Source organism: Trachemys scripta, chromosome 4, assembly GCF_013100865.1.
Source record: "Trachemys scripta elegans isolate TJP31775 chromosome 4, CAS_Tse_1.0, whole genome shotgun sequence".
Lineage (NCBI taxonomy): Eukaryota > Metazoa > Chordata > Testudines > Emydidae > Trachemys > Trachemys scripta.
This window is the reverse complement of record NC_048301.1, coordinates 70,383,506-70,409,380: the sequence shown is the minus strand read 5'-3', so window position 1 is coordinate 70,409,380 and position 25,875 is coordinate 70,383,506. Positions and strand designations below refer to the sequence as shown.

The 25,875-nt window shown below is 41.3% G+C and overlaps 1 protein-coding gene across 4 annotated transcripts in view; it reads left to right on the top strand.

Annotated features, from left to right (window-relative positions):
• The window catches only part of FUT8 (fucosyltransferase 8), a 243,814-nt gene that overhangs the window by 136,465 nt on the left and 81,474 nt on the right, over positions 1–25,875 (top strand). The window contains exon 1 of one of the 4 annotated variants that reach the window (XM_034769409.1): positions 13,608–13,778. The exons of 2 other annotated variants lie outside the window; for them this stretch is intronic. The gene's annotated coding sequence lies outside the window, so the exon portion shown is untranslated. Of the gene's footprint in view, positions 1–13,607; positions 13,779–14,452; positions 14,475–25,875 lie in introns of those variants that run through there. One more of the 4 variants, XM_034769410.1, reaches the window with a different exon arrangement.

The window sequence follows — 25,875 nt, the reverse complement described above, 5'->3', positions numbered from 1 at the left end:
CCAATGCCTGATGGAGCAAAAACATTGTCGCGGGTGGTTTTGGGTACATGTCGTCAGTCTCGCCTTCCTCCGTGAAAGCAACGGCAGACAATCGTTTTGCACCTTTTTTCTGCGCAGACGCCATACCACGGCAAGCGTGGAGCCCGCTCAGCTCAGTTCACCGACACCGCCGCTGTTGTGTCCTGGGTGCTGCTGGCCACAGACAGTGCAGTAGGTCTGCAAACCATCATCATGCACTGCTTCCACTGCAACTCTGCTCTGCTGCTCTTGCATCGATAGCGAATTTCTCCGTGTTTTCTGTCATGGGCTCCCGGGTACGTATGTTCTTCCTTGGGAAACGTGCGTGGTGCTAACCGTCGACCTCCACCGCTTCTGCTGCATCTCTGCTCTCCTGCAGACGCCATACCACGGCAGGCATAGAGCCCGCTCAGCTCGCCGCTGGTGCAGTGAGCATTGTAAACACCTCGCTCATTATCCTGTAGTATGTGAAGAACCTGCAAAATCAGGCAAGGAGGCGACGACAGCACGATCACGATAGTGATGAGGACATGGACACAGACTTCTCTCAAAGCACGGGCCCTGGCAATTTGGACATCATGGTGGTAATGGGGCAGGTTCATGCCTTGGAACGCCAATTCTGGGCCCGGGAAACAAGCACAGACTAGTGTTGCAGGTCTGGGATGATTCCTAGTGGCTGCAAAACTTTCGCGTGCGTAAGGGCACTTTCATGGAACTTTGTGACTTGCTTTCCCCTGCCCTGAAGCGCAAGAATACCAAGATGAGAGCAGCCCTCCCAGTTGAGAAGCGAGTGGCGATAGCCCTCTGGAAGCTTGCAACGCCAGACAGCTACCGTCAGTCGGGAATCAATTTGGAGTGGGTAAATCTACTGTGGGGGCTGCTGTGATCCAAGTAGCCAATGCAATCACTGAGCTGCTGCTATCCAGGGTAGTGACTCTGGGAAATGTGCAGGTCATAGTGGATGGCTTTGCTGCAATGGGGTTCCCTAACTGTGGTGGGGCGATAGACAGAATGCATATCCTTATCTTGGGACCGGACCACCTTGGCAGCCAGTATGTAAACCACAAGGGGTACTCTTCAATGGTGCTGCAAGCACTGGTGGAGCACAAGGGACGTTTCACCGATATCAACGTGGGATGGCCGGGATGACACTCGCATCTTCAGGAACTCTGCTCTGTTTGAACAGCTGCAGGAAGGAACTTACTTCCCAGACCAGAAAATTACTGTTGGGGATGTTGAAATGCGTATAGTTATCCTTGGGGACCCAGCCTACCCCTTAATGCCATGAAGCCATACACAGGCACCCTGGACAGTAGTAAGGAGCAGTTCAACTATAGGCTGAGCAAGTGCAGAATGGTGGTAGAATGTGCATATGGACATTTAAAAGCTCGCTGGCACAGTTTACTGACTAGGTTAGACCTCAGTGAAACCAATATTCCCATTGTTATTGCTGCTTGCTGTGTGCTCCATTATATCTGTGAGAGTAAGGAGGAGACGTTTATGGCAGGATGCAAGGTTGAGGCAAATTGCCTGGTGGCCGATTACGTGCAGCCAGACACCAGGGCGATTAGAAGAGCACAGCTGGGCGCCCTGCACATCAGAGAAGCTTTGAAAACCAGTTTCATGACTGGCCAGGCTACGGTGTGACAGTTCTCTTTGTTTCTCCTTGATGAAAACCCGCCCCCTTGGTTGACTCTACTTCCTTGTAAGCCAACCGACCTCCCCCCTTCGATCACCACTTTCAGAGGCAATAAAGTCATTATTGTATCCAAATCATGCGTTCTTTATTAATTCATCACACAAATAGGGGGAAAACTCGCAAGGTAGCGGGAGAGGTGGCTGAGAGGGAAGCACCGGGTGGAGTGGTGGATGAGGGGAGCAGGGAAGGACAAGGCCACACTACAATTCAAAACTTATTGAATGCCAGCCTTCTGTTGCTTGGGCAATCCTCTGGGATGGAGTGGCTGGGTGCCCGTAGCCTCCCGCCCCACGTTCTTGGGCATCTGGGTGAGGGGGATGTGGAACTTGGAGAGCAGGGCAGGCGGTTATACAAGGGCTGCAGTGGCGGTCTGTGCTCCTTCTGCCTTTCCTGCAGCTCCACCAGACGCCTGAGCATGTCAGTTTGCTCCCCCATTAGCCTCAGCATTGCATCCTGCCTCCTCTCAGCATGTTCCTCCCTCCTCTCATCGCGTTCATTTAACGCTTTTCTGGACTCTGCCATTGTTTGCCTCCATGCATACTGTTGAGCTCTTTCAGTGCGGGAGGTCTGCATGAGCTCTGAGAACATCTCATCGGGCGTGCGTTTTTTCGCCTTCTAATCTGCGCTAGACTCTGGGATGGAGATGATAGGGGGAGCGTAGAAATATTTGCAGCTGCAGCAGGAAAAAAAGGGAGAGTAGTATTTAAAAAGATACATTTTAGAGAACAAATGGAAGACTCTTTTTTTCACACTGAATCAAGCGATTCATATTACATAGCACGTGCTTTTGCTACAAGGTTGCATTTTGCCTCTTATATTGAGTGCCTGCCAGTTTGGTGTGAGACATCACACACACTTGGTTGGGCAACAGAATTCGGCTTTCAGGCAGCCATGGTAAGGCAAAGGGTTTCGGTTTCTTCAACCTTCATAACATGTGGGAACGGTTTCAAACAGCAGCACCCTCCTTTTCCATACCAAGCAAAGCCCGTTGGGTTGGCGATTTTAAAAGGAGGGGCTGCAGTTTTAGGGTGAATGTGCAGCACAATCCAAACCCTCCCCCACCATAATTCTCTGGGATGATCGCTTCACACACAAACACACACACCCCATCACATGGCTAGTATCAGGGAAGATCCCGGTCAGCCATGAACAGGCCTCCCCCCACCGCATGGCTAATGGGGGATGATTCATTTTCAGCCAAAGGCAAACAGCCAAAGCCCAGGCCCATTTGCTGCAAGGTTTTGTTCTGCAATGATTCCAGACTACTTGGTACTGGCTTGGTCTGGGGTAAATTAATCATTAAACATGCTTGCTTTTAAACCCTGTATTATATTTACAAGGGTACACTCACCAGAGGTTCCTTCTCCGGCTTCATGGTCCGGGAGCCCGCCTCGGGAGGGTTGGGAGGGTATTGGCTCCAGGGTGATGAACAGCTCTTGGCTGTCGGGGAGAAAGGATTTTCCGCTTGCCTGCTGTGCGCTATCCTCAACCACCACCTCCTCCTCATCTTCAAACTTCTCATCCCTGTTGCATGAGACTCCCCTCTTGCAGGTGTCCGTGGACCACCCCCAGAATTGCATGCAGCTCATCATAGAACCGGCAAGTATGGAGCTCTGGCAAGGAGCGACCGTTTGCATCCTTTGTTTTTTGGTAGGCTTGCCTTAGCTCCTTAACTTTCACGCGGCACTGCTGTATGTTCCTGTTGTAGCCTCTGTCCATCATGCTTTTAGAGATTTTGACAAATATATTGGCATTTCATCTTTTGGAATGGAGTTCTGCCTGCATTCTTCTCCCCATACAGTGATCAGATCCAGGACCTCCCATTCGATCGATTCTGGGACTCCATGGTCACCTGTGCTGATGAGCTCTGCATGGTCAGCTCGCCACGCTCGCCAAACAGGAAATTAAATTCAAAAGTTCCCGGGGCTTTTCCTGTCTACCTGGCCAGTACATCTGAGTTGAGAGTGCTGTCCAGAGCGGTCACAATGGAGCACTCTGGGATAGCTCCCGGAGGTCAATACCATCAAATTGCATCCACGCTACCCCAAATTTGACCCAGCAAGGTTGATTTTAGCGCTAAACCCCTCACCACGGAGGAGTACAGAAATCGATTTTAAGAGCCCTTTAAATCGACAAAACAGGCTTGGTCGTGTGGACGGGTGCAGCGTTAAATCGACCTAATGCTGCTAAATTCGACCTAAACTCGTAGTGTAGACCAGGGCTGAGTCTTCTTTCATAAGACAGGTTTTCCATTCCTCGGATTATCCTAGTAGCCCTTCTCTGTACCTGTTCCAGTTTGAATTCATCCTCCTTAAACATAGGAGACCCGAACTGCATACAGTAATCCAGATGAGGTATCACTAGTGCCTTTATAGGGGTACTAACACCTCTTATCTCTACTGGAAATACCTCGCCTGATGGATCCCAAGACCGCATTAGCTTTTTTCACGGCCATATCACATTGGCGGCTCGTAGTCGTCCTGTGATCAACCAATACTCCGAGGCCCTTCTCCTCCTCTGTTACTTCCAACTGATGCATCCCCAGTTTATAACAAAAATTCTTGTTATTAATCCCTAAATGCATGACCTTGCACTCTTCGCTGTTAAATTTCATCCTATTACTATTACTCCAGTTTACAAGGTCATCCAGATCTTCCTGTATGATATCCCGGCCCTTCTCTGTATTGGCAATACCTCCCAGCTTTGTGTCATCTGCAAACTTTATTAGCATGTTCCTTTTTGTGCCAAGGTCAGTAATAAAAAGATTAAATAAGATTGGTCCCAAAACCGATCCCTGAGGAACTCCACTAGTTACCTCCCTCCAGCCTGACAGTTCACCTTTCAGTATGACCTGCTGTAATCTCCCCTTTAACCAGTTCCTTGTCCCTCCTTTCAATTTTCATATTGATCCCCATCTTTTCCAATTTAGCTAATAATTCCCCATGTGGAACCGTATCAGATGCCTTACTGAAATCAAGGTAAATTAGATCCACTGCATTACCTTTGTATAAAAAGTCTGTTACCTTCTCAAAGAAGGAGATCAGGTTGGTTTTACATGATCTATCTTTTGTAAAAACATGTTGTATTTTGTCCCAATTACCATTGACCTCAATGTCCTTAACTACTTTCTCCTTGAAATTTTTTTCCAAGACCTTGCATACTATAGATGTCCAACTAACAGGCCTGTAATTTACCCGGATCAGTTTTTTTTTCCTTTCTTAAAAATAGGAACTATGTTAGCAATTCTCCAGTCATATGGTACAACCCCTGAGTTTACAGATTCATTAAAAATTCTTGCTGATGGGCTTGCAATTTCACGTGCCAGTTCCTTTAATATTCTTGGATGAAGATTATCTGGGCCCCCTGATTTAGTCCCATTAAGCTGTTCGAGTTTGGCTTCTACCTCGGATGTGGTAATATCTACTTCCATATTCCCATTTGTCATCCTACCATTGTCCCTCATTAGTCTCATTAAAGACTGAGGCAAAGTATTTGTTTAGATATTGGGCCATGCCTAGATTATCTTTAACCTCCACTCTATCCTCAGTGTTTAGTGGTCCCACTTCTTTCTTTCTTTCTTTCTTTCTTTCTTTCTTTCTTTCTTTCTTTCTTTCTTTCTTTCTTTCTTTTCATCTTATTTATATGGCTATTGAATCTTTCACTATTGGTTTTAATTCCCTTTGCAAGGTCCAACTCTACATGGCTTTTGGCCTTTCTCACTTTATCCCTACATGTTCTGACCTCAATAAGGTAGCTTTCCTTGCTGATCCCTCCCATCTTCCACTCCTTGTGCTTTTTCTTAATCACCTCTCTGAGATGCTTGCTCATCCAGCTTGGTCTACAATTCCTACCTATGAATTTTTTTCCCCTTTCTTGGGATGCAGGCTTCTGATAGTTTCTGCAACTTTGACTTGAAGTAATTCCAGGCCACCTCCACCTTTAGCTCCACAAGTTCTTCAGTCCAATCCACTTCCCTAACTAATTTCCTTAATTTTGTAAAGTTAGTCCTTTTGAAATAAAAAACCCTAGTCCCAGATCTATTTCTGTTTATCCTTCCATTTAGTTTAAACTGAATTAGTTCATGATCACTCGAACCAAGATTGTCCCCTACAACCATTTCTGTTATGAGGTCCTCACTACTCACCAAAACCAAATCTAAAATGGCATCCTCTCTTGTTGGTTCAGCAATTACTTTGTGAAGGAATCTATCAGCTATCGCATCCAGGAAAATCTGAGCTCTATTATTATTATTACTAGCACTTGTCCTCCAGGCTATATCTGGGAAGTTAGTCTCCCATGATCACACAATTCCCATTAGTATTTACTTCATTAAAAACATTAAAGAGGTCTCTATCCATATCAAAATCAGATCCCAGTGGTCTATAGCACACCCCAAGAACCATCCCAGGGGAGGCTCTAGTAGCTTTCTTCCCCAATGTGATTTTTGCCTAGCTTGACTGTCTTATCCATTCCATCCCTTCTTACTTCTTTACAGTCTACCTCATCATTGATATACAATGCTACTTCACCACCTTAGCCTTTATTTCTGTCTTTCCTAAACAGCACATACCCTTCAATACCTGTACTCCAGTCATGACCACTATTCCACCATGTTTCTGTTATCCCTGTAATATCTGGTTTCACTTCCTGCATCAGTAACTCTAGTTCCTCCATTTTGTTACCTAGGCTCCTCGCATTGGTGTAGAAACATCTTAATTTTTGCTGTTTGGCTTCGCTCACATTCTTTACCCGATTAGGCCCAAATCTGGTTGAGACCCCTCTGTTGTGAAGAAAATGTGCTCTCCGTTTACTTCCCAGGTGAAGGATGACAGGGTTTTTTGTGTCCTTCAAATATAATGGAGCAAATCTTTGATGTGCACCTCAAGATAGGGTTTTCTCCCCCACCCTTGCATCTTCCTGTTACTTTTCTGTTGGAAGTTTTTACAATCCTTCATTAGCATTCAGATTAGACTGATGAGATTAGACCATTGTGAACCATACAATACTTAGTTTACATGTAAACAACCAGACAGATTGACATTTCTTGTCTGACAGAAAAACCTTTTTTTCAGCTTTGCTGGTGACTAGACCCTACACCCCAAAATAAAGACCATAATGTGCAGTGTGTGTGTGTGTGTGTGTGTATATATATATATAAAAAAAACTCCTTGCATAACATTCAGACATGAGTTCACAATCATTGATGACTAGTGTGATACCATTTTTATTTTGAGATGTCACATGATATTCTTTGCTGAACTAGAATGTATATGCCAGACTGAGGAGACCCCTGTAACTCGTATGAACCCCTTTGCAAGGTAGCATTATGGGATTCTTGAGTCACAACTGGTATAACTATGTCTGTTTAACTATACATTATAACTAGTAAAACTTTCTTGTGTAGACAAGCCCTTAGTCAGGAGGATTGTGAATTTGTGGGAGGAGGTTTCCAAGGGTTGTAGATGATTCAGTATTGTATTCAGCTGTGCCATTCACGGTAGTGAGGGGTGGGGGTGGGGTGGGGAAGGTGACATGATTACATTTGTCTAGTTGCCACAATTTTTGTTGATAGTCTGGCATTCTGTGGAACATCTGTGTCTCCTTGTATTGTGCCTAGCACAGTTGCTATTAAAAAAAAAAAATTCAATTCATATTTTTCTTGTCATTTTCTGTCACTGTCCTCTTTGTTCATTCTCATTTTTCTTTTTCGTGTGTGTGTGTGTGTGTGTGTGTGTGTGTGTGTGTGAGAGAGAGAGAGAGAAAAGGGTGACCAGATAGAAAGTGTGAAAACTCGGGACAGGGGATGGGGGGTAATAGGCACCTATATAAGAAAAAGCCCCAAATATTGTGACTGTCCCTATAAAATTGGGACATCTGGTCACCCTAACTGAGAGAGCCTTCTTTATTTTTATATTTCACATCCCCTTCTTATTCTCCAGTTCACTGGTTGAATGCTAAAGCATAGTATGATATAGTCATATGGAAATACATTATAGCCTAAAAGATAACACAGAATAACAGAATGTACAAAACAGTATTTCTATAGCCCTTTTTATTTTCTGACCTTAGGTCCTATAAGGTTCCTGGATAATATTCTGCAGAATCATAGCAGCTTATCTTGGTGATTTGGTAGTGTCAAATAGATATAATTTAATTTATTTCATACATCTTTTAAGGTCTGAAGGTAACTTGGTTACCATGGGGTGAGAGGTAAGTTCTTGTCAAGGAGTTTTGAAAGTATTTAAAAGCTAGGAAGCAAAGAGTAGATATCAGAGGCTAATTCTCAATATGAAAAGAGACTGATTGGTGGTGACTGGAACGAGAAAGTATACATTTGGATACTGAAGAAAGCTGAGGCTTAGTGCTGGTAGTTATCCCTATATTTAGATTACCTAACATTTTCCATTATAAAGGGTTCTTGTGACCTTTTCTTTGAGAAACCTCGACACTTCCATTATTTGCAGAAGGTCTTTGATATTCAGAAGGAAGAAACCTCTGAGGCTATAGCAGTAACATTTCTTTGTCCTGTGAAATTCTATGCAAATTTAGCTGAGTTGTAAAAGCAGCAGCCACTGTACTGGGAATGCTGGGAACTGTCACAGCAGCTGTAAGTAGATGGGTGGGGGGGGGGGGAGAGAAAGGAGAGTGATGAGAGCCAGGGTGGGCTTTCCCCTAACAAACCCCACCTCATTCTCTCCAGATGCGGCATGAGACCCCAGCATACAGGCCTCTCCCCCCCATCCTAGGGCACCATATGGGACAGAAGCTCCCTCCTCTACTAGTGAGGTGAGGCGAGAGAAAGTCAAGGCAGGTTTGCTTCTATCCCTCCTTTCCTTTCCCCTCCCTGTCCCAGTATCTGGCACCAGTTATTTATTTCCCCCTCTGAAGGCACCACATGGGGCAAGAGTTCTCCATCGTGTTGGGGTGAGGAAATGAGAGAGAGCTGAATCAGATTCCCTGACTACCCCTTGCACCCAGTACACAGTGCCAGCAACTTATCCTGTCACTCTGGGAAAACAATCTTCCCCAGTTGCCAATGGAGTTAGTCCTGTAGCTGAAGTGTAAAGATCAGTACCGTAATGTTGAAGGTTCAAAGCCTGCTGATGATTCATGATAGGAAGTTGTATATAATAAAATTTGATTTTTACCTTTGTCTTTTAAAGAGCCCTAGGAAATTACATACAAAACAACTACATTAAAATAACATAATTTAGGTAATAAAGCCAAGCATTCAAAAGTTAAGAAATGCCAAGCTTATGGTTGCCCAGATGACCTTAATTTGACCCCCTTGTGCATATGCATTGTCATCTTTAATTGCATGATCACATATTATTTTTTTCTATGGGAACACTGCCTCATTTAGTGTGCAGGTAGTATGTGTAATAGCTAAATTAAGGTTGCATAGACCACCATAAATGGCGTTTCCTAACTTTGCAACTTAAATAACACTCTTCTAATGTAGTTTTTTGTACGTAATTTATTATAGAGATCAATCAAGAATGGTTCATACTTTTGTAAAAATTTGTTTGATAGTGTTGGCAAGTTTGGCTTTAGGTTCATTTGTGCTTATGTGGTAGCACAAGTTAAAACAATCCTCTCTTTTTTATAGTTTTCTAACGTTTGTTTTCATGTAGTTCTGTGACTTTCATGTTTGTGTCAGATCTTCCCAGTTTGCTGGTTCTTTGTCCCCTTTGGGAATTGTTTGCACTCTTGTGTGTGGCATTTCTTCTTATGATTTATAATAGGTTCATGCAGCTTTACGCACTTGCATCGCTTCAGTGCCTTTGGAAGCACCTGAGTGAAAAGTTACTGTGTTTTTTCTTCTGTCAATATGGTGCTCAATAAAGACTGTTTGTGGGTCTCTAAAATGGTACAAGAACATATTAGCCTGGCAGAAGATAGACAGAATAAATGCCTTTTGTATTTATCAGAAACTATGCACACAATTAATTTCATTATTTGTAATACTTTGGATAGATATACAATTGTACATGTTTATAGATAAAACCAGATTTGCCCATATCATTGTTATCTGTAAAGTGATCCAGATAATCACCATACTACAAAATATCTGCAAAACTGACTTCCTTATAAATTGAGTTCTTACTGTTCTATTTCCAGGAAGAATTCAATAGAATTGAATGAACACTTACCAGATCATGACCACTTCTTAGTAGTAGTAGTGTAAGTTTCATAAACCCTTTTTGTAGGTAAAAATTAAGTTTGCTGTTACTGTTGTATTGCTATTCAAAGGAAGTTGAGTGAGAAATAATCAAAATTGTATGTAACACAACATCATTATTAGGCTGCAGAGATTATAGTATTCCTTGAACTCTATTTGAATCAGTAAAGAGGATCATGACATTACTTGAGAATGGCAAATAAGTCTGCCACTGCATTATCTAGACTGCATAATAGGGGTGATGGGAGGAGAAAAGCTTGCATGATTACTTTTCTGTAACGTCTAATTTTCTTAAGAGTGAATGAGTACTTCCCAATCTCCCTGCCTCCTATCCTGTCCCTGAGTTCCCTTTTGCAATATATTGTTGTGTTGGCACACATAGTTTTCTTTTTTGTTGTGCTGTGGTACAGTTGCTATCAAATTTGCAGTGTGAGAGGAGCCCATACTGAGATCTGAGCTGTTGCACATTATTACATTGTTGCAGGCAGCTCCACCCTCTGCCTGGTTTCTAGACTTTTGGCAGAATCCTTCCTACCAACAGCTTTCTTAGCCTCAGTTATCTGCTTCTTCAAGGTGAATGCTCAAAAGCTTGTCTCTTCACCAGCAGAAGTTAGTCCAGTAAAACATATTACCTCACCCATCTTGACTCTCTCTAATATCCTGGAATTAGCATGGCTACAACAACACTGAAACCTTCATGGTGAGACAGGTTCCTACAGCTGTGGTCAGTGACAATAGGACTGAAGTAGCAAACAGTGCATTGCAGGGACTATGAAGTGACCATGATCCTTTCTATTTCAAGAAAATTCTGAAGTGGGTGCTTCCAAGAGAGGAAGAGCCTCCCCAGCTCACTTGCTTAAAGAGCAAGTCCGGTCTTATCGTATAGAGGACTCTGAGAAAGTGTCTTGAAAGGCTCTGTCAATTGTAGAGGCTTGGGGGGGGTGGAGGGGGAAGAGGTTCAGAAGTCAGTGGAGCTGCTTAATTGCCTGGGAGTTTTTTTAATAAACATCAAGAAGAGTGAACTTGTCCCCTCCCAGAAATAGGTCCATTTGAGTTGTCTTCAACCTATCCTAGAATTAAGAAGGCCTTTCTTTCCGTAGCTCACATTGGGAAATCAGATGACTATCTGATCAAAGAGATCCTCCAGATGCTTTGTGTCATGTTATCCTTCATACATTAGGAAGCACATTTGGCCCTGCTTCTCCTCCTCTTGGCTCAGTGAGCCCCACATGAAGGTCCTACAGGCCAAGAGCATCCCAACTTCAGTAATCCAGGACTTCCTAATATGATGGAAGCATCCTCATGATCTTTCCATAGGGGTGCCTTTCCTGGATCATCAGGGACCAGTAATCATCACAGATGCAAATGTAAGGAATTGGCTCCACATTGGTAATATGAGCTTTGCCATGCATGCTTCAAGTGCATCTTATGGTATATCTAAGCTCTTATTGGATTTTTTTCCCTCCTTCCTTTTATATTGTCACTATAACAAAGTATATTTGCACCAAGTATAACACACTGTCTAGATATTGGGCCTAAAGTTTTTGATGAAAATACTCTGGCACCACTTTTGTCCTTATTGTAAAATGGTCTTATTTATTTGATGATAATCCAAAAGACAATTTTTATAATGGAAGATAGCTATAGGTGGTATGATCATAATGATTATTTTACATTACTTGATGACATATGCTTCTACGCAGCAGCTTTCTGAAATATTTAGTCGCTTATATTCTGGCAAAGTTTGAATATACTCAGTAGACTTTTTCTTTTGGAGAAACTTGCCTTATGGAGGAAGCATATAGTGAATGTAGGACTTTGAGTCAGGAAAGCTGTGTTCTATTCTGGGTTCTGTCACTGACATGCTTAGTGATCTTAGACAAGTCATTTAACCTTTATGTGCCTCAATTCCCCATTTATACAATGGGAATAATACAACTCTCTTATAAAGCCTTGAGAACTACTGATGAAAAATGCTGTAAAAGTACTGTGTTTTTATTTATTATGTAGCAAAGCCTTTAGTCGGCTGCAGTCATATTATGCATTTGTCTTATAATCAATGAGCCATAGTGTCTTTAATCCAGTTGATGTTGTTGCTGGAACAGCAGTATTTTTTAAGAAAAATATCTGTGACAAAAACTAAGACAGAATTGAAGAAGCAGACTACTGAACCATTTAAATTATGGGTTCTTGGGAATGCACATCAACATGCAATGCTTTTATTTGTGGTGATCTTCAGATTTTCAACTGTCAATCCAAATAGATTTAATAAATTCAAATAAGTCACTAGTAGATAGTGGTCTTCTAATAAAACATTAGAAGAATTTGTACTTGGAATCAGTATTTCCTGCTTCTAATTTTTTTTCCTATTTAGATACTGGACATTGAGCAGAACACTTGAAGAACAATAGACATCTAGAGTGGTCTGAGATGTTGGTCAAGTGAATGTTACCATTTATGCCAGAGAAGTTTTACCAAACCTTAACAGATTGCCTGGTTTTGAAGCTTTGTTTAAAACATCTGTTGAGGCTTCAGACACCTGTTACCAGAGTTTGGTGAAGAATTGACAGTCATCTTACCAGTCCTACTGGCTGCCAGTCCCTGACTGTACTATATAAGCATGTTTTTAAGATTATTCTTTTGATCACTGTGGAAAATTACTGTATCAGAAGAGTCGATTCATCATGGGGAAAATCATTGGGTGAGTGGGTACAGTAGAAGACTGAATAGCTTCAAAGCAGAAAAATGTTTTTGGAAGCTGGGAAGTTAAAATTAAGCTTCAAAACTGTCTCCCATCCCCTGCGTGGTTCATTGCTAGTTTTCATTTGAAGACAATAAAACATTATCTTACTTTGCACTTCCTCAGCAGGTGTGTTTTGCTTCATCCTCTCTACCACCAATTGTATTCTGTTAAGAGGGTGAGGTAAGAGAGAAAAGGGTGCATATCTTAAGGTTATTTATTATGCTCTTGGTAACATCAAAATTTAGAAAAAATTTCTGTACTGTAAGTGAACAGTTTCTAAAAGCATTTGATGCTATCCCAAATTTTTGGAAGTACAATGTTTTTTGGCTGCATTTTTGGAAAATTTTCTAGCTGTTGAATCAGATTTTAAAAAGCATTAGAAATTTGAAGGTCAAGTTAGTATTCACTTATGTTCATATTTAATGCTCACTGAGATATTGACTAAATCTTCCTTTCCCATATGGCTTAAAAATCTTTACACCTTGTTTTTAATCCTGCAAGATGAAAAACATTTAATATTTATATGCATTTAACAACAAGCTACAGTCTTCAGGACATTTCTATCTATTGTAAAGTGTTCCAGCATGTCCAGTGTACATGTTTATAGACCACTTAGCTTGTTTAATTATTTACCAATTATTTTTTGCTGTATCATTGGAAGAAAATAAAAATTAACTTGAACTTTATCCTGTTGTCCATCTCAAGACATTTGAAAAGTTTTATATACATTGTTTTTCATTATTTAATCTTTGCTCCTTTCTACACTTTCTAGTTCTTGCCAGAAATGAAAGTACTAAAACTCCAAGAGGCTTTTCTCATGATATTTTCAAGTCAGTTTTGCAACTCAAAAGTTTTATTTGGAGAAACATCTGATCACTCAATAGCAGTTTTCTTAATTCCTTATTGTAGAAGATCATTTAAATGTGATGGTTCCCTCAGTACTGATGATAACTTGTTATTAGCAGGAAAACAAGTTGGGGAGGACAGAGGGAAACTAGAGGAACTAAGTGACAAATAAAAGGAAGAACAGAGAAGCAACGAGAGGAGAGCAATATACAAGAAAGCTACAGAGAAAATATTTTTTACTGAAATCAATTAAAGTTGAACCATGGAAGATGTGTATGTAGTTTAGAAAGGTAATGTGAAGAGTGGGGTTATCTAAGCTTTCCAATATCTTTGATGTTGATTTTCCTTCCTCCATTTTGTCGCCAAATGCTTTTCTTTCTCTTCTGTTTGCACTTCCCCCCCCGCCCCGAATGGGTTGTATTCCCTCATATCTTCTCATGTTTTTTTTCCATTAAGCCAAACATGTTAGTTCCATGATTTTTATTTGGAGTGGGTTTACTTAGGATAGGGAAGGGAAGTGGGTGAGAGGGACAGAGTGAGGAGAAGAGGGTAAGAGAAGCAGGTGTGGAGTGAAGCTGAGGTGAAGAGACCAGGAGGAAGGAGAGGGTTGGAATAAACAACCAGTCATCAAAGGGCAGAGAAAGTCCAGTCAAAATTGTACTTTTGCTGAAAGTCCAGAGTATCAAAGGTCCCTGCTTTGGCTGCGTCTGACCCTACTGGCTGGAGTCTGTGGCTGGCTCCTCTCTACAGTTTTCTCCCAAGTACATATGGCAGGTGAGAGGGGAAGCACCAGTCTGTTTGTGGGTGTGTTTCGTTTGCACAGTTCTCGGTTCAGAGAGGTGCTGGGGATGGGCGTAGGGGTAGCAGTGGCCCCAGCTTGGCCTCATTTTACTCCCTCCCTTCCAGTTCAACAGTTCCTGTTTTGGCTGGTTCTGCGCCTATTTTCTGAGTCTGTGGCTGACTCTACTCTTCAGTTTTGGTTTGAAGTAAGTTTGTTTCTAAAACATTTGTACAGTAGATGTAATTTGCTCTATTAACAGTAATGCCTGGATTTGCTATTTTTTGACATTTCAAATCTTGTGATAGAGATTCAAAGAGGTCATCTGAATGATGTCCAAAAGGAAATTATTTGTATTCTTGTATAGTCAGTTGATTTCTGTGAAATATTGCATCCTGGTTCATTTTAGAGTTTGTAGAAACTACTGTTGTTACTACTACTACTAATAAATAAGATGGCTATGAATTCTCCCTTCCAGTGGCAAAAACAGGAAAAAAACAAAACTTCGATTATCTCTTTTCACTTATATAAAAGCTATCTTGTACAGCACTGACCACACAGTCAGTACTTAAATTATAAATTGTAATAATTTAGCAATATGCATCGGGTGCTGTAATAACACTTATGGGGAATGGAGAATCCTGATGCTCATTGGACTCCATTCTTCAGGGGCTCAGTGCTTCAAATGCCTTGAGTTCCCTGGTGCCTATTTGAAATTTTACCTTCTGTGCCACTAGAGATTTGAACCTGGCAACATGGGTGGTTCATACTTCAGTGCCTTGGAAATTTGGCACCTTGATGACTCAAGACCTCATCTTTTTGGAACATCCAGAGTTCAGTGCTTTGTCACCTTAGGTTCTCTGGTGCCTCTGAACAGAGCAGAGCAGTATCTGGGGTTTTCAGAGCCTCAATGCCAGTGGTGATTGGTGGGTTGAGTAGTAAAGCACCTTGGTTGCTTCAAAAAGCTTGGCACCAAGTGCCTCATGTGCAGATTAAAGTCCTCTCACCCTTAGGGTTGATCCACCACCAGTGGTAATGGATATTCCTGTGTCTTTGACACCTCAAAGAGCTGGGTGCCCTGTTGCCTGTGGAGATCAGAGCTGAAGCATCTAAGGGGCTCAGAGTGCTGGTATCTGTGGAGTTCTGCATTTTGGCTGCTCAGGACTCCAGTGTTTGTAGAGCTCGGCAGCTCGGTAACTCGGTGCCTTGGTGTTCCAGCTCCTCAAAAGTTCAAATACTCTGGGGCCTCAGAGGCCAAGCACCATGATGCCTCTGCAGATCTCACTGTGATGTCTCAGGAGCTCAGTACCCTGCACCCCAGCATCTTTAAAGTTTTGTATATTGGATATTGGTGTCTCACATCAAGGCACCTCAACATAGAATCATAGAAATATAGAGCAGGAAGGGACCTTAAGAGCTTGTCTAGTTTAAATCCCCATACTGAGGCAGGACCATGTATGCCTAGACCATCCCTGACAGGTGTTTGTCTAACCTGTTCTTAAAAATCTCCAATGATGGAGATTCCACAGTCCTGACAGTTATCAAGGAAGGTTGTAACATAGGTGGCCTGGTCTAGGGTTTAGTGTCCGGTGAGGGCCAAAGGTCCAGGAGCCAAATGCCAGGATTCAGGCCATGTTGGAATACCAGGAGATCAGACTTGAGAGACAAACCAGAGGGCAGGGATCAAGCGTCAGTTACCAAGAGTCAGGCCAAGTCAGAATACCAGGGGGTCAGGGATCAGATGACAGGAACAGGTAAACAGCAGACCAGCAGGGCAGAGCACATTTGTACAGACAAATTCCTGTTTCCTCCTCTGGCTTAAATAGGGGCTGAGGCCCAAGCAGGCGCACTCTCAGTCAGAGGACAGGCCCCAGTTGGGCTTCATGGACCCCGGTCCCAGCTGCTATTTGTGAGCAGGAGGTGGAGGATTGGAGTATGATGGCTCCCAGTACCCCCACAGGACCCACATTCAAGACCCATGGGGCCTGACAGTAATCCTTATAGTTAGAAAGTTTTTCCTAATCCTAACCTTAATCTCTTGATGTCATCCGCAGATTTTATAAAAAATACTCTCCACTCCATTATCCAAGTCATTAATGAAAATATTGAATGGTACTGGACCCCAGACATACCTTGCTGGACTTAGCCACATACACCCTTCCAATTTGACAGCAAACCATTGACAACTATTCTTTAAGTACAATTTTTCAACCAGTTGTGCACCCACTTTATAGTAGTTTTATGTTTGATCTCTAGAAGTGTCAGTACTTTGGTTCAGGCCTCTCCAGTTGCAGGTACACTAACAGAAATCCATTATTTTCTCTCTCAATTTGTAAGGTGCTGTTTCTGTAATCACCTTTTCAGATGTGTGTGGCAGGGGCCAGTGTATCAAAGTTTGTCAGCTGCATTCTGATGATGAATATTCTCATTTCAGTCTTTAAGTCACTTAGCTGAGTTCTGTTATTGGTGCTTCAAAGTCCCAGTGGTGCCTTCTGTAGGGAATGAATGCTTATATCCTCAATGCCAAATAGAGGAGTTTTGTAATGTGGTACAAGCAGGGCTCCATACATAATTTTTCATGCTCCTCTTGAAGACTGACTATTTCCTTTTTTGGTTGTCCCTAAACCTCTGAGTTCCCGAAGGTGGGACTGGAAACTGCTCTGTTCACTCCCTCTGAAGCATCTGGCATCAGCCACTGTTGGAAGACAAGATACTGGGCTAGATGGACCATTGGTCTGGTCCTATATGACCGTTCTTAGATTCTTAGTCTGATTCCAGCTCCAGGACTAATTTGGACTCCATCTGTCTGCAACTTTTGATTTATCAGTGATTTCTGAAACATTTGGTCAGTATTCAGTGTAGGCCTTGTTGTGATAATTGGGTCTAGAAATGTTACCCTAATTGTGAGCTCAACTGTAAGAAGTGAGTGAAAGTTTATAGTATGTTCCAATTAGTGATAAATGTTGGTGGGAAGAGGTGCAAAAGGGAGACAGACCAAATTTATCGTATCAAAAATGAGGTTTTATATGAGGTATTTTCCATGAAACCATGTTGACAGGCATTAATTGTATTCCCATCCTTTGACTAAATGATGTATCAGTTTTTCCATTGTTTTCCCTAAGGTTGATGTCAGGGTAACTCGCCTATAATATCCAGGTCATCCTGTTTAACCTTTTTGAATGTCAGTATGGCAATAGCACTTTTCCAGTCTTCTGGAATTTCCCTGGTATGCCAAGATTTATTAAAAATTAACATCAGTGGGCAGGAGGGCTCCTCAGTCCACTCTTTTCATACGTTTGGGTGCAATTTAACTGGGCCTGTTGATCTTAAAATGAAAGTAAAGATATTGGGTAAATTCCTGGCCCCACTGACTTTAGTGGGGTTAGGATTTCACCCACTATCTCTGCCGTTTCCTTCAATTGTTTCTCCCAGTCACCAACATTTTCTCTTTTCACTTTCTGTCAGCTAACAGCTCCAAATTCTGGTCTCTGCTAGATGCTGATACAGCCTATCAACTGTATCATCCAAATCTGAAGATACAGAGATATAGGGCCAGGTCATCCTTTGTGTAACTGGCAAGCCAGGGACTCTTCTGTTGGGTGTATAAATATGAGTGAGGTTGAGATATGTGGGAAATTATCTTTTAATGGGATGCCATCAGATTTTAACCAAAGATGATGCAAAATGTTATAAATGTAATTTGTTTAATATTTTATATTAAAATTAATAGTACTAATCCCATTATGATTAAGTATAGGGAAATCATTGCTTACTTTTTTCAGCAAGAGGTTCTTTTCATCAAATGATTTTTAATTCTAGCCAGCAGTCCTGAAACAAAGATCTTTGATTTTTAATAATTTGTATTCATTTGCCACAGACATCTATACATGCAACATTTTAAATTACTTAGATCAAATAAATGTAGGCAAAGGATTGTAGGAACACAGGAAACACAGCTGTCAAGGTTCTTTTCCCACTCTGAACTCTAGGGTACAGATGTGGGGACTGCATGAAAATCTCTAAGCTTAACTACCAGCTTAGATCTTCTTTTGGTGCCACCACCCAAATTATTTGAGTTATTTGGGAAACTCTGTCTACCTTCCCCGCCAGAATATTTCCCTCCCAAGTACTATAACCCTTCCCTGGGTAGCCTTGAGAGACTTCTCCCCCAATTTCCTGGTGAACACTGATCCAAACCCTTGGATCTTAAAACAAGGAGAAATTAACCATTCCCCCTCCTTTCCCCCCACCAATTCCTGGTGAGTCCAGATCCAACCCTCTTGGATCTTAAATCAAGGAAAAATCAATCAGGTTCTTAAAAAGAAGGCTTTTAATTAAAGAAAGAAAGGTAAAAATCATCTCTGTAAAATCGGGATGGAAAATAACTTTACAGGGTAATCAGATTTAAAGAGCCCAGAGGAACCCCCTCTAGCCTTAGGTTCAAAGTTACAGCAAACAGAGGTAAACCCTCTAGCAAAAAGAACATTTACAAGTTGAGAAAACAAAGATAAACCTAACACGCCTTGCCTGGCTGTTACTTACAAGTTTGAAATATGAGAGACTTGTTCAGAAAGATTTGGAGAGCATGGATTGATGTCCGGTCCCTCTTAGTCCCAAGAGCGAACAACCCCCAAATCAAAGAGCACAAACAAAAGCCTTTTCTCCCCACCAAGATTTGAAAGTATCTTGTCCCTTTATTGGTCCTTTGAGTCAGGTGTCAGCCAGGTTACCTGAGCTTCTTAACCCTTTACAGGTAAAAGAATTTTGGTGTCTCTGGCCAGGAGGGATTTTATAGTATTGTACAAAGGAGGGCTGTTAGCCTTCCCTTTATAGTTATGACAACAGCATAGTGTCTGTGAGATACATCAGATCAATAGAGAGAATATGAAAATTTCAATGTAACAACCACAAAATGGTTTGCAGTATATACAGACAAAAATGGATAACTAGAATTTTCTACAAAGTATATGTTATGGTCAAGGCACACAATATATCTGATTCACAAAATGCATACATCATCTAAGACAATTTGCAAGTTACTTGCAGCACATATAGGACAGTCGAGTTCTCTCACAGGTTCCACACACCTGAAATTCAGTAGCTAGCTCAGAAAAAGATCAGTTTTTTGTACTAGTTCAGAGGAAACTTTAATTGCTTGTTGTTCCTATAATCTGTAAAACATTCTGTTTGTTTCTTGTAGAACCTGTGTTCCTTTTAGATAAAATTAATCTCAAGAATCTGTTTCTTACATTGGAGTAGGAACATATTTTAAAAAAACACATTTAAAAGAAGCAGTGAGAGATAAAAAGGCATCTTTTAAAAAGTGGAAGTCAAATCCTAGTGAGGTGAATAGAAAGGAGCATAAACACTGCCAAATTAAGTGTAAAAATGTAATAAGAAAAACCAAAAAGGAGTTTGAAGAACAGCTACCCAAAAACTCAAAAGGTAATAAAATGTTTTTTAAGTACATCAGAAGCAGGAAGCCTGCTAAACAACCAATGGGGCCCCTGGACAATCAAGATTCAAAAGGAGCATTTACAGATGATAGTCATTGCGGAGAAATTAAATTAATTCTTCGCTTCAGTCTTAACGGTTGAGGATGTTAGGGAGATTCCCAAACCTGAGCTGACTTTTGTAGGTGACAAATCTGAGGAATTGCCACAGATTGAGGTGTCACCAGAGGAGGTTTTGGAATTAATTGATAAACTTAACAGTAACAAGTTACCAGGACCAGATGGCATTCACCCAAGAGTTCTGAAAGAACTCAAATGTGAAATTGCGGAACTACTAACTATGGTTTGTAACCTGTCCTTTAAATCAGCTTCTGTACCCAATGACTGGAAGATAGCTAATGTAACTCCAGTATTTAAAAAGGGCTCTAGAGGCGATTCCGGCAATTACAGACCGTTAAGTCTAACGTCAGTATCGGGCAAATTAGTTGAAACAATAGTAAAGAATAAAATTGTCAAACACATAGAAGAACATAAATTGTTGGACAAAAGTCAACATGGCTTATGTAAAGGGATATTGTGTCTTACTTAATCTATTAGAGTTTTTTGAAGGGGGTCAACAAACATGTGGACATGGGGGATCCAGTGGACGTAGTGTACTTAAATTTCCAGAAAGCCTTTGACAAGGTCCCTCAGCAAAGGCTCTTACGTAAATTAAGAACTGGTTAAAAGAGAGAAAACAAAGGGTAGGAATAAATGGAAAATTTTCACAATGGAGAGGAGTAACTACTGGTGTTCCCAAAGAGTCAGTCCTAGGATCAATCCTATTCAACTTATTCATAAATGATCTGGAGAAAGGGGTAAAAAGTGAGATGGCAAAGTTTGCAGATGATACTAAACTGCTCAAGATAGTTAAGACCAAAGCAGACTGTGAAGAACTTCAAAAAGATCTCACAAAACTAAGTGATTGGGCAATAAAATGGCACATGAAATTTAGTGTGGATAAATGTAAAGAAATGCACATTGGGGAAAAATAACCCAAACTATACATACAGTATGATAGGGGCTAATTTAGCTACAACTAATCAGGAAAAAGATCTTGGAGTCGTCATGGATAATTCTCTGAAGACGTCCACACAGTGTGCAGCGGCAGTCAAAAAAGCAAACAGGATGTTGGGATTAATTAAAAAGGGGATATAGAATAAGACAGAGAATATTTTATTGCCCTTATATAAATCCATGGTAAGCCCACATCTTGAATACTGTGTACAGACGTGGTCTCCTCATCTCAAAAAAGATATACTGGCATTAGAAACGGTTCAGAGAAGGGCAACTAAAATGATTAGGGGTTTGGAACCGGTTCCATATGAGGAGAGATTAAAGAGGCTAGGACTTTTCAGCTTGGAAAAGAGGAGACTAAGGGAGGATATGATAGAGGTATATAAAATCATGAGTGAGTGGAGAAAGTGAATAAGGAAAAGTTATTTACTTGCTCCCATAATATAAGAACTAGGGGCCACCATATGAAATTAATGGGCAGCAGGTTTAAAACAAATAGAAGGAAGTTCTTCTTCACACAGCGCACAGTCAACTTGTGGAACTCCTTGCCTGAGGAGGTTGTGAAGGCTAGGACTATAACAGGGTTTAAAAGAGAACTGGATAAATTCATGGAGGTTAAGTCCATTAATGGCTATTAGCCAGGATGGGTAAGAAATGGTGTCCCTAGCCTCTGTTTGTCAGAGTGTGGTGATGGATGACAGGAGAGAGATCACTTGATCATTACCTATTAGGTTCATTCCCTCTGGGGCACCTGGCATTGGCCACTGAGACAGGGTACTGAGCTGGATGGACCTTTGGTCTGACCCAGTACAGCCATTCTTATGTTCTTATTTAAGGAAGGGAGGGAAAAGGGTAAAATAAAATCAAACCTATTACAAACATCAGTAATGTTAGACATAACTCATGTAGCTTTAAACATTTGTTAATAAAGGACAGAAAGGTTTCTAATTTGAGGGAGAGACCTGTGCGTACCTTAAACCACTTTGGGCTGAGGCTGCCAAAGAACAAGTTTCAGAATCAATGACCTTCAAACAGCCCCATTGTGGCTCCCCCCACAACTGCTCAGGTCTTATTAAGCACCAGTGAGGACTTGTAGAGCTTAGTATTATATACATATCAAAGGCTCCTTTGATACAAAGATATTTTTAAAGAGAAACAAAGCAAATTAATATAATTTTAAAATATGTTTGCTCTATTATAGCCGTGTAGGTGGCTCCAGTCTGAAGTTGGGTGTGGCATTGGGCTGTCACAGAGAGCAAGTGTGTGTAAAATGAGGGGGTGGAGAGGAGTTTTTCAGTAGTTATATGATAAACATCGCTGTTACCTTTTCTGGTGCAGCATATAATTCTAAAAACTAAGGCCTAGATCTTCAGCTGGTATAAAGCGATATAGATCCATTTAAATCAATAGCCCTGTGCTGATTTACATCAGCTAAGGATGAAGCCCCCAGTATTTGTTTGCAGGTCACTTATAATATTTCCCTTCTGGTTTTAGTTACCTGAGGTTTGTCTCATTGGTACTGTCCTCTTTCTAAGGTTGATACTGTAGAAGAGTAAAGTTACAGTTTTTGTTCTTTATGCTTATTTGCTACTGCCAGTTGTCCTCTTACCTCAGTAACCAGATATTGTTTTTTTCCATTCTATTGTAAAAACCATTGAATTAAAGGAAAGTATCAAAGAAAAACAAATGCTAATGTTGGTGAAGTCAGTTAGTAGACCTTCCAATTCCATGCAAGTAGCTGAGAAAGAGCCAAATAAAAAGAATCAACAGATTCAATAGATTGCTTTTAGGAATTTTTCATATTTCTTTGTAGAGAGAATTTCATTGTAACCTGTTAAAATACCCAGAAGCTGAGAGAAAATTAATGCCATAGGCACTTAAACCTTTTTTCCCTAGGGAAGTCTGATATGCAAAAATAAATAAATCAAATTTGTTAACATCAGTATTTTGTTTAAAAGTGAGATTATACAACCTGGAGTATTCTATTCCGCTGTAAAATTTTCTTTAAAGCCAGATGAACTTGGAATAGTTTATTCAGAATTTACTTTTGTTCTAGGATTTTTGAGGGAATCCTATGTATCTCTGAGATCTCTTTATGATTCATAGGGTTGGTGGTCTTACTTAAAAAAAAAAATAAAAAAAAATTATATCCTAGGCAAAAGCTTTATTTGTCTTTGTTATTTGTCAGTTTCTTTTCCTTCAGTGAAACTTGGGCTCCAGTGTTAATACCTACTATGTAGAAATTTTGGACCTATTGTATATGTCATACCAGTGTTCCCCAGCTAACTTTGATGTCACTATGATTACACTTTTTGTTTGGTTCCCTGTGCTGACATCCATCTGTGTCACCTGGCGATTATGTGAAAATGGTTTTGTAATAAAATGGATGTTTTAAACAAAGTACTTTTTTTCTGTTTGCATGGTCGCTAGCATGTGCAATTTTACCACTAAACAAGGCACAAAATATCAAGTAAACATAATTATGGGAAAATCTCAGAGCTGTTAGATGTTTAAAATCTGACTGAAATATTTTCAGTTGCCATGGTTTCATATTGAAAAATGGTTTCTGTTTACTATGAGCTGACAGGAAACAGCATATGCAAAATTGTTTTTGTTTTGTACCAGAAAAAAAAAACGCATGGTACGTCAAGCATATGTCAAGAGGTTTGTGGCTTTCTTATTTATTTTTTAATTTTTCCTTTTAGTTTATTATATTATCATACTGATAAAGATAAAAAACTAATAGGCGAAAAGATATACTGTACTGGAGCTATATTGACATGTTCATCTGTTGTTAAGGCTGTGTCATAGTTTAGGAGATAACCTCTAAAATTAGCAGCCTAAGTTAGATGTCAAAGTTTGGTTTGGACTGTAACATCATCTAGAAAATTTCAAGCAAGTGGAACTGTTAAAGAAAATATATATAAAAATGTGCTTAACATCTAGTATTTATAATCCAAATGATCTGATGGAGCTTGTAATAGTGTTACCAGGCATATGTGGAAGCTGTTTCGTGCAAAGACATAGAATCATAGAATATCAGGGTTGGAAGGGACCTCAGGAGGTCATCTAGTCCAACCCCTGCTCACAATAGGACCAATCCCCAACTAAATCAGCCCAGCCAGGGCTTTGTCAAGCCTGACCTTAAAAACCTCTAAGGAAGGAGATTCCACCACCTCCCTAGGTAACCGATTCCAGTGCTTCACCACCCTCCTAGTGAAAAAGTTTTTCCTAATATCCAAACCTCCCCCACTGCAACTTGAGACCATTACTCCTTATTCTGTCATCTGGTACCACTGAGAACAGTCTAGATCCATCCTCTTTGGAATCCCCTTTCAGGTAGTTGAAAGCAGCTATCAAATCCCCCCTCATTCTTTTCTTCTGCAGACTAAATAATCCCAGTTCCCTCAGCCTCTCCTCATAAGTCATGTGCTCCAGCCCCCTAATCATTTTTGTTGCCCTCCGCTGGACTCTTTCCAATTTCTCCACATCCTTCTTGTAGTGTGGGGCCCAAAACTGGACACAATACTCCAGATGAGGCCTCACCAATGCCAAATAGAGGGGAATGATCACGTCCCTCGATCTGCTGGCAGTGCTCCTACTTATACAGCCCAAAATGCCGTTAGCCTTCTTGGCAACAAGGGCACACTGTTGACTCATATCCAGCTTCTCGTCCACTGTAACGCCTAGTTCCTTTTCTGCAGAACTGCTGCCTAGCCATTCTGTCCCTAGTCTGTAGCAGTGCATGGGATTCTTCCGTCCTAAGTGCAGGACTCTGCACTTGTCCTTGTTGAACCTCATCAGATTTCTTTTGGCCCAATCCTCTAATTTGTCTAGGTCCCTCTGTATCCTATCCCTACCCTCCAGTGTATCTACCATTCTTCCCAGTTTAGTGTCATCTGCAAACTTGCTAAGAGTGCAGTCCATGCCATCCTCCAGATCATTAATGAAGATATTGAACAAAACCGGCCTCAGGACCGACCCTTGGGGCACTCCGCTGCCAACTAGACATGGAGCCATTGATCACTACCCGTTGATCCCGACAATTTAGCCAGCTTTCTGTCCACCTTATAGTCCATTCATCCAGCCCATATTTCTTTAACTTGCCGGCAAGAATACTGTGGGAGACGGTATCAAAAGCTTTGCTAAAGTCAAGGAATAACACGTCCACTACTTCTCCCTCATCCACAGAGCCAGTTATCTCATCATAGAAGGCAATTAGGTTAGTCAGGCATGACTTGCCCTTGGTGAATCCATGCTGACTGTTCCTGATCACTTTCCTCTCCTCTAAGTGCTTCAGAATTGATTCCTTGAGGACCTGCTCCATGATTTTTCCAGGGACTGAGGAGAGGCTGATTGGCCTGTAGTTCCCCGGATGCTCCTCCTTCCCTTTTTTAAAGATGGGCACTACATTAGCCTTTTTCCAGTCAGCCGGGACTTCCCCCGATTGCCATGAGTTTTCAAAGATAAACATCTCACCGGTGAGCTGCCACTGTGTCTCACATGCAGTTCACCAGATGTATCTGTGGAAGGCACTGATGGGCTGGCTATGCTGGTTGAGGAAAGGAATCTCTTTCCTAATTTTGAGAAATGGGGAAAAAAAGCAATTCCGAGTTTGATGAAGTAAACCGATTCAGAGGAGACAAAATTAGAGGAAAGAATAGCATCACCTGGTGCAGAATCACCCTCCCCCAAGCATTCCCTGAGGCATGGGCAAAAAGTCCATTATCCCTTTCACTTAACTTGGGGGTAGGGGAAGGGTACAAGGAACAGAAGCCACCCATTCACAGAACTTTGATGGTCTGGAATGCGGTTATGTTACACAGCTGAAAATATTTCTCCTGTTCTAACTTTACAACCCCTTTTAAACAAGGTTACCTTTTCTTTCTGTTCTCCCTCTTTACTTATGTTTGTTAAATAAAGTAAATGGATTTGAGAAATAAATGTTCTTTTATTGAGTAAAAGCAGTGGGTGTGGGGTCGGCTTTACAGGGACAGTGATATAAGCTAGGTGAAGGTTTGGGAAAGCACAATGCAGACAGGCAGCTCACATTACTGTGGCTCATTATTGAAATGGCTTTTCAAAGCCTCATGGATACGC